The 9,283-nt window shown below is 38.1% G+C and overlaps 1 non-coding gene across 1 annotated transcript; it reads right to left on the reverse strand.

Moving 5' to 3' along the window:
• Positions 1 to 1,050: 1,050 nt before the first annotated feature.
• TRNAA-AGC (transfer RNA alanine (anticodon AGC)) lies at positions 1,051 to 1,122 on the reverse strand. The gene has a single exon. It is a non-coding gene; the product is annotated as a tRNA-Ala (tRNA).
• Positions 1,123 to 9,283: the final 8,161 nt, after the last annotated feature.

Consider the following 9,283-nt stretch of genomic DNA (forward strand, 5'->3'; position numbering starts at 1 on the left):
TCTTGATCCTTCCCATCTTAGCCAGTCTACTGAAATAGGTTGACCAGCTGTCTGGTTTTTTTTTTTTTTTTCTTGATTAACATTCATTTACATAATTGAATTCAATACCTCTGATCTTTAATAATAGATAAAATCCTCCCACCATACTAGGACCACCTAGTGCTGTCTTTCTCTGTTCCATTAAGGCAGGACATCTTTTCTCCTTATATGGTCTTGGCTCCAAACAATGGGCAAAAGAGATTTGATGACCTCCTGACTTGGTGCAGAAAAATCAACACAGAAGTTCTGGATTCTGTTATACACAATTGCTTATGAGCAAAATACAGTGTATGTTTTTTCCTTTAAAGAAGGCAGCTAAACTCTAATAAGCAAGATTATTAAGTCTGAATATGTGAAGATGAAGTCAATAATTAGAAATTCCTGTATGATGGTATATAAGATAGATGAAGCATCAAATAAAGTATGAGATATAGCAAGTGTAATCAAATGTATTTACTGCTGATAATTTTAATTAAGGAAGTTGTTAATGGAGTTGTGTATACTCAGGAAAGATTTCATGGCTTTATTTTTAGAAGCACACTCTCTCAAATTTACAAGTCATATGAATTAAATGAATCCAATGATCTACATGTAATTGAAAGCCATCCTTCCTCTTTGCGACCCCACGGCCTATATAGTCCCTGGAATTCTCCAGGCCAGAAAACTGGAGTGGGTAGCCTTTCCCTTCTCCAGGGGATCTACCCAACCCAGGGATTGATCCCAGGTCTCTCACTTGCAGTCAGATTCTTTGCCTGATTCTTTACCATAAAGGAAGCCCAAGAATACTGGTGTGGATGGCCTATCCCTTCTCCAGCAGATCTTCCCAACCCAGGAATCCAACTCATGTCTCCTGCATTGCAAGCAGATTTTTTACCAATTGAATTTTATTTGGCTTCCCTAGGTCTTAGTTGCAGCATGTGGGACCTAGTTCCCTGATCAGGGATCAAACCCCAGACCCCCTGCATTGGGAGTGCAGAGTCTTAGCCAGTGGACCACCAGGAAAATACAAGATGGAGGTACTAGGGATTGAACCCAGGGCCTCATACATGCTAAGCACGCACTCTACCACTGAGCTATACCTGCAGCTTGCTATTTCCTTCTCCAGGGGATCTTCCCAACCCAGGGATCGAATCCGGGTCTCCTCCATTGTAGGCAGACGCTTTACCGTCTGAGCTACCAGGGAAGCCCTATATAAAACAGATGAAACATTAAATAAGTTATGATATATAGCAACTGTAATCAAAAGTATTTACTGTTGATAATTTTAATTAAGGAAGTTGTTAATGGAGTTGTGTATATTCAGGAAAGATTTCATGGCTTTATTTTTAGAAGCACAGATTCTCAAATTTACAAGTCATATGAATTAAATGAATCCAATGATCTACATGTAATTGAAAGCCATCCTTCCAGTGCCAGAGGATAATTTTAATTGCAAATGTTATTAAACTGTCCTTGTGAATTTATTTATGTGAACAAAGTCCCCCATAACAGTGTTAGCATTTGGTTGTTTTAATGTGTATCATACAGGCATTAAAGGTCTCCAGAAGTTAAAATAAGTATCTTTCTCTTTCATTTATTTCTTAAAATATTGATATTCACTTCAATTAGTTCCCTGAAAGCTTACAATGTGGGTTGGTGATGGTTTTGTCTTAATGACACCAACATTTATTTTTGTGAGGGTTTAAGTTCTTCAATAAATGGTAATCTGAGATTTTAAAGAAAAATGGATTACCCAAGTTCAACATAGTACCTATGTATAATAGAGAGTAGAGGAACTCTGGTTTTCAGATCCATATATGTCCATCTACTTCATTTTTTCTTTTGGGTAAAATGCAAAATGATACACTGTTTAACTTGAATAATGCAGGTAACATTTTAAGAGGAAAAGTTGGAGAAAAATTTGTAGTTAGCTCTCTTTGAAATCATTTGTTCATTTTCAGAAAGATCAGAGAAGGTATGAATAAAGATTGTAATGCCCAGCTGAAGAAATCAGCCATTTATTTATTTTTTCATTCATGTAATATATACATATTATGTGACTGTATACATCTTGTTTTTCATTTTCTGTCTTTTATGATGCTTTTCATCTTAGGACCTTGGCTGACTGGGAAAAGAGAGGCTCTGCCAAGGCTAGCTAATTCCTAGAGATAGCAAATTAGTCCCTTTTGAACATACCTTTCATGTGCAAACCAATGACCCCAAGTTCATATCTCTCAATCACCTTCTTTATTGAATGTTTACATGTGAAGCCAATATTCCTCTGACCTGACCTGATCAGCCCAGGCCTAGGTTCCAGACAACTCGAGACAGCCCCTACTGAAATTGCAGCCTGATGAAATTATTCAGACTAACCAATTCCCATGCTGTTTACCTTGCTTTACCCATTTCTTGCCTTAAAAACCATAATCATTTTCCCCCCATACTTTTCTCTAATCCCTTCTGCCTCCTGACCAACCTTGGTGCTACCCTGTGTGGCCCTGCATGACATGGCACGTTCAGTTCTCTTAAGAGCTGTAACAAATCATATTTTCAATGGCAATTAGAATACAGAGTTTTCCTCCTCCCACACTGTGGAGCTTATAGTAGTTAAAATGATACGCACTTATCTATATACACAGGTTTCCTTTGGAAAGTTTGTGATAACAGTTGCATAATAAAAAATACACAATGTAGAAATATCCCTTGTTTCAAAGAAAGCAAAAGACCTTTCTGCTCCTATCAGTAATATAACACAATCTTCTCACTCTTAGCAAAAAAAATTTTATAAGAAAACTTGGAAATCATTAAAAATCAATGATCCAGAATTAAAATGGCATATATTTTTAAAAGCTTTGTTTATCTTTCCTCATTAAAAATATCTTTACAAAAAGCAGTAATCCTGATGGTATGAATTAATAACTGCATTTTGGAGTTTCATTGCCGTTCTTGTTTTACTCGTGGTTCACCAGTTTCCTGGGCCTGTTTTGGGTACAATGCTATTTATGTAGCCGCTGGATTATTATCTGTCTTCAAAAGTGACAGCAAAACTCTAGGGCTTCAGGGAGCAGTGAGAAGATTGTTTGTATATAGAAAATGTAATTTTTTTTTAGGAAAACAGATTCCAGATAGTATGAAAATCAGGGTCAAGAAGTAACAAGGACAAAATGATAGAAAAGTACAAGATAGGGGGTATCAAACACAATTTATTTTAAAGTAAAACTGTGAGAAACAAGCCAGTATCAGATTACTTCATTCAAATCACTTCTTCAGTTCTCAAGGAACAAGGAGGATATTTAATAACATATATGCTCAGAAAGGCCACATGACACCTAGGAAATTGGGACCTATGTGGATAAGGGCTGGAATTCCAATTTAGTGCCACAGATCCATAAGCAAGTTATTGTCTTTCATTTTCTCATGCCTAAAATGGAGACTGTAATACCTACCATATTGGGTGAAAGTGAAAAGTGAAGTCGCTCAGTCGTGTCTGACTCTTTGCGACCCCATGGACTGTAGCCTACCAGGCTCCTCCCTCCATGGGATTCTCCAGGCAAGAGTACTGGAGTGGGTTGCCATTTCCTTCTCTAGGGGATCTTCCCAACCCAGGGATCGAACCCGGGTCTCCCGCATTCCAGGCAGACGCTTTAACCTCTGAGCCACCAGTTATTAGAATTAAGTGAATGTGAAAGAACTTAGGTAATAGTTGGAACATGAGAAATGCCCCTTTTCTAAATGGGACATGTAGCCTAATAAGTTTGGGACCTGTCACTGCACTACAACAGATTTCTAGTTTTATAAAACTATGGTATTATGTTTGAGTCAATTAAATGAATAGAAGTCTGGCTGTGGTTTTCAGGAGGGTCTGCATTTTAAGATCTTAGTTGTAAAGTTCAGCTTAGAAATGAATAATGCATATGAAGGAAGCTGCTGTATAACTCTTTCTAGAAGGCAAAACTGTGTATTGTATTTAAGCATGCTTTGAATATTGAAGAGTTTTTGGTTAAGATCTGGGAAGACAATCCCAAGATAAAATATAAGAAAAGCAACTGAAATGGTCTTAAGTTTCTATTGAATCTGGGGTTCTGAACTATATGAAGGATGCTTTTCTCTTTCTTTGGTTCTGCTATAATCACCTGTGTAATGGTCTTGTCATCAATTCAGACCCTGCTATGCTTAGAATCTCTTTCTCTCTGAGAAACCATCACTCTGACATATGCATAAAATGTTTTGGAGGATAATTTTGTTAGCTCATTTGACTTTGTCTAAGATGGGTCTCTTGAAACTTTGTCTAGCACAAGATTCATCTTAGCTGCTGGAAACCATGGTGCTTCATCACAATTCTGACTTGCATTTTCTTTGAAGGCAGACTAAAATTTCCAAATGTGGGATCATCCAAATAAGACCCTGAGATTAAAAATCAAACTCAGTGCTGTATGTGTGTGTCTGTCTGTCTGTGCCTATTTCAGATTACTTTCAACTGCTTCCCAGGTAGCTCAAAGAATTCACATGTTAATGCAGGAGACACAGGAGATATGGGTTCAATCCCTCTGTTGGGAACATCCCCTGGAGGAGGCAATGACAACCCACTCCAGTATTCTCTCCTGGATAATCCCATGGAAAGAGAAGCCTGGCAGGCTACAGTCCATGGGGTCACAAAGAGTCGACATGACTGAGCAACTGAGCATGCAAGCATGTACATCCTGAAAAAAACCTCAACAGTTTTGTGTTGTAGAAGTGTGTAATCTTTTGCAACACAAATTTCTACCAAGAAAGTTCTTCACTAAAGTTCGTTTTCATGATGAGAGAGCCACGTGCTGAATGGAGTAAAGAAAACGACAGGATGGTGGGAATCAGTCAAAGCTTAGAAATAAAACACGTTCAGCCCCTCACTTTCACTTTCAACATGTGAGAGCAAAATCTCTCTGGATTTCTGAGTTTGTTTTAGATTACGTTTCCTCCAGCTAGGGAAAGATGTCAAATAGCAAATGTGTTAGTTAAAATATCAAGTAACTGGTTTCAGTGGTCTGATTCAATGTTATGCTTCTGACCTGTTTCGTATAAAATTCTAGTTCTTGCATTAATGGCTACAGAATATATATTCTGCCAACTTGCAAATTCTAGCTCTAATGTAAAGACTTCTTTTTTTCCTCAAAAAGAAGGATGAGGACAAAGGAGCTGTCACTGAGAACCAACTAAGCCCCCAGGTACCCTGATGTTTAAAAGATGAACCTAACATCTTGCTTAATGCATTCTCAAGAAAGTGTCTGATTTATGGAGCTTAATGTGCACTTAAGATACATCTGATTTGCAAAGCTTTCTTGATTAAAAAGGAGTCTTTTCTTGGTCCATGATGGTAGGTTTATAAAACTCAGATTACCCACTAAGTGCAGGCTTTCTAAGGAAAATGTGTACTCTATGGCACTTAAGAGCCCAGTATCACACAAAACTCATCTCGTGGCCTGTCCCTCATTAGCTGTGTGGTCTTGGACAGGTTCTTACATCCTCCAAGCCTCAGTTTCTGTTTTGTAATATGAGGATAACGATGATAACTACCTAATAGGAAAAATGTGAGGATTCAATGAAATATTGTTGCTGAAAACCTTTGCAGAGGTTCTAAACCATATTGTGGGTTCAATAAATGATAGCAGTGTTTTAGCTGTTATTAATCCAATGATGTTTTATATGCACACAGAGAGCAACCACAGGAAGGGAAGCAACCATTCAAGGAAGGAGAAGACGACCTTCCCACCTCAATTTTCTCTGCCTCAGATTATCCCCAGCTTTTCAGTCTTTCTCCCTCTTTCTTTCCTATCCGTTTCTCTCTTATCTCTTAACTCTTTCATTATAATTCTCTTCTTCTTCATCCTTAATTATTTTTATTTATAATAGCTACAATCTGCTGAGGATCAAATGTTTTACCTGTTATGTATATCCCTTAGAAACAATACAAATGTGGATATTAATTTTCAAATGAGGAAGTTAAACTTTCCCGTAGCCTAGTCACTGGCATGCTACAGCCAGAATGTGAACACCAGCTGATTTAACTCAAAAGCTAATTCTATTTTTATTATTGGACATATTTTGGCTAGTTATTTCTGCATAACAAAGTACCCCCAAACAAAATTGCTTTAAAAAGCTCCCATTTAATTGGCTCATGATTCTGCAGTTTAATGCTTCAAGCATGGCTCAGTGAGCTGGTTCTTTTGGTCTGGGCTGGACTCATTCAGTCCGCTGCTGTAGGCTGTGTGTTGACAAGGCAGCTCTGCTTAGAAGGCCATTCTCGTGTCTCTTCAGGTTGGGTTGTTACAGGATGCTTTGAAATAGGCTTAACTGGAACTGCTAATGTCTCCTCCATACCTTCTCTCACATACCCACAGAAGAACACTGACATGTTTGTGTTACCATGGCCGGGTTCTGGTAGAGTACAGATTTTAGACCATAATACCTGTTGATATCTAGGCTCATCACTGGCTCCCTATATTATTGTTGGCCTCATTCTATTAAAGTAAGTCACAGAACCCACATTCAAGGGTTGAGGAAATAGTCTCCAACCTCTGATGAAAGGAACCATGAAGTTCATATTGCAGAGGAGATGAGTATAGGGAAGGATGAAAAATTGAGGATGTTTTTGCAATCAGTTTCCACACCAGATATTCTGGTACCTTGGTTTCTTCCCTGCACTTTGAGTGCCTAGTTTATTTTCATTTCCCTGAGATTCTGAAAAGCATGATGGAGTATCAAAGTGCTTAGTCACCCACTAATAAAAACATCTTGCCTTTCTTAAGGCAAAGGATGCCAACTGGTTCTCAGGAGAGCAGAAAACTAATGGCAGAATCTCTGCTTAAGATGAGTACAATTGAGTATCTATAATAGTTGCATTGCAAAAAACCCTAAACAGTAAAAAAAAAAAAAAAAATACCCTTCAGGATTATTTCCTTGCCATCTATCTTTATTTTGCTAACTGACTCTGTTGACATCCCCAGGAAAGCCATGCATGAGGTAGCAATGGAAAAAAAAAACAAAACACAAAGCAATTTACAAACACACATTTCTATTTTTTTATGGCCTAAAGAGGAATACAGTTTGGGTTGCATAGCCCTATGGCAACAGAGTGCAAAGCCATAGCAGGTACCCACTTCCAAATTTATCTTTGCCTAGAGCCCCATCTAATTTACTTTTAAGTATATTTCACCAGGATGCCCAAAGTCAAAATGTTATTTACAGCATGAGGCTAGCAACAGAACACACTGCATCAATTTCTGCAGAAGAAGGGAGCCCAGAAATCCATTCTTATGAAGGCAGGAAAACACAGTCCCCTTATTTCCTTATTTACAGCCATCTTCCTCCGGGAAAAGGGCTTAAGGTAGCTTACACAATTGGTTGCAAGTTAAGCCACGTGTGTTTGGAAATGAGAAATCAATTCTTTTGTAACAGTTCTGCTTTGATAGAGCAGCATCTGTATGTTTAGGAAGAAGAAGGAGAAAGATTCAGCATGTATTGATCCCAAAGTCATTATCACCCGTGTTCCATGATAACAAACCAGCTTTCTGTTTCTACTCAACATTTGTTTGAATCAACCAGAGTACACAGATAAAAAGCCTAGTAGTTCCATCTGTGGAGAATCTTAGCCTAGACCATTGAATCTGGATCTTCCAAGAACTCATTTGTTTCTCTAAATTACACTAGGATCCACATACAGACGCAATTAACCAAGGAAATTCTCTTCATCATTGCCAAGTGGGTAGCGCTATATGACAGAGGAATTTCAATCTTGTCAGAGGCAAGGCTCTGAAGTTGCAAAAAGCTGACTCTGAATACCAATTTTTAAATTCTTCATTTTCAGTAGGTATTCAATAAATGTTGATTAAATTCCAGCAGAAACCCGATGGAAGTTTACTGCACACAAAGAGGTGTGTATGATAAGTATTCTTAAATTTTCATACTACGAAATTTGAGAGTAGAGAGAGAGATGAGTCATAATTTTCTCTATAGACTTCATTCTGACCTGCAAGAAAGAACAGGTTATTAATATAAGTTCAATAAATTTCTTATTGAACACCAAAATGCATCAACACAATCCTAGCTGCTATTGATATTGTCAAAATGTAAAATTAGATACTATTCCTGAACTCAAAGACTTCTCAGAGTGGCTTAGAAGATATGGCAACATGAGACATAGTGATGATGGTAAATATTACTAGAGAAGCAGAATCCAGACACAACTGAGCTCAGAAGAGGTAACATTTACTTCTGAGTAGGAAAGCAGAGACATTACTTTGCCAACAAATGTCCATCTAGTCAAAGCTATGGTTTTTCCAGTAGTCATGTACAGATGTGAGAGTCGGACTATACAGAAAGCTGAGCACTGAAGAATCGATGCTTTTGAACTGCGGTGTTGGAGAAGACTCTTGAGAGTCCCTTGGACTGCAAGGAGATCCAACCAGTCCATCCTAAAAGAAATCAGTTCTGAATATTCATTGGAAGGGCTGATGTTGAAGCTGAAACTCCAATACTTTGGCCACCTGTTGAGAAGAACTGACTCATTTGAAAAGACAGTGATGCTGGGAAAGACTTGAAGGCAGGAGGAGAAGGGGAAAATAGAGGATGAGATGGTTGGATGGTGTCACGGACTCAATGGACATGAGTTTGAGTAAGCTCCAGGAGTTGGTGATGGACAGGGAAGCCTGGTGTGCTGCCATCCATGGGGTCACAAAGAGTCAGACATGACTGAGTGACTGAATTGAACTGAACTGAACTGAAATCAGGAAGAACCAAGAAAGACTTCATGAAAGAGGGGTTATTTGAACAAGTCCTCTTCTGGACATGGTTAATATCAGTATTGCCTACACTTGTTGATTGATACGCCTCTTTACATATCATATTGTGGTGTCTTGACCTACCCAAAGTTCTCCTAATATGTAAAGTATGGGTACTATTACTGTCTTTTTTAACTTTGGAATTTCCCTTAACTACCCATTCTTGCTGTGATGCATCTCTTTATAAAAAAGGTCTTAGTGGAATTATACTTAAGTGTTGCCCATCTTAAAACCAAGGTGGGCGGTGATAGGGGCAGGTTAAGTAAAACCCTTTCACCTTTACTCTCCTATATTCAATTACAGACTTATATTTCTCATTTTTTTTCAAATCTCTAGATAGAGCATCTAGATTTGTTCTCTTTACTGTAAGATAAAGTATAAATGCATTTTTATTGTATAAAGTGCTGTTTCAGGTGTTTTTTGTTGGCTTGTTGATTGTTTATTGTATC

This window comes from Budorcas taxicolor, chromosome 23, assembly GCF_023091745.1.
Source record: "Budorcas taxicolor isolate Tak-1 chromosome 23, Takin1.1, whole genome shotgun sequence".
NCBI classification, from domain to species: Eukaryota; Metazoa; Chordata; class Mammalia; order Artiodactyla; family Bovidae; genus Budorcas; species Budorcas taxicolor.